The sequence below is a fragment of the Myotis davidii genome, unplaced genomic scaffold, assembly GCF_000327345.1.
Source record: "Myotis davidii unplaced genomic scaffold, ASM32734v1 scaffold815, whole genome shotgun sequence".
Taxonomy (NCBI): domain Eukaryota; kingdom Metazoa; phylum Chordata; class Mammalia; order Chiroptera; family Vespertilionidae; genus Myotis; species Myotis davidii.
Window position 1 is genome coordinate 130,662 of NW_006288179.1, and position 522 is coordinate 131,183.

Consider the following 522-nt stretch of genomic DNA (forward strand, 5'->3'; position numbering starts at 1 on the left):
TCGCGATCCTTTCGGGGTTCAGCACTGAGGCCGCCCACCCAAGCGTTCAGGACACGCCCTTCATGTGCTGCTCTCCTCTGAACTGACCTCCGGGCAGGGTGACATGCCGGGGCCCGCTGACCTTCACCGGCCGGGGTTCGCAGCTCGCTCTGACCTTCAGCGAGGGAGTCCCGGGGAACGAAATATTTGTTTTTAATCAAGAAAACAAAAACACTGTCAATGTTGAAATTTGATGAGAAACTATGCTGCCAGCGGTTGCGTTAGGGCAGTATGTCTATTTCACCCTTCAAGTTGAGACTACCTTCAAGATAGAAAAAGTAAGGAAATGTAAAAGCGCTAACACAGGACTCAAGTAAAGGTTATGTACTTATCTGAGAGAGAGAGAAGGGGGGGGGCGGGGAGTAATGAAGGGCATTGACCTTCACAGGCGTTTTCCAACCTCTGCTCTATTTCCCTCGAGTCCCCATCACCGTCTAACAATTCCTCGCGGACGGAAGCTTAAAACCTGTCAAAGTGCCGCCA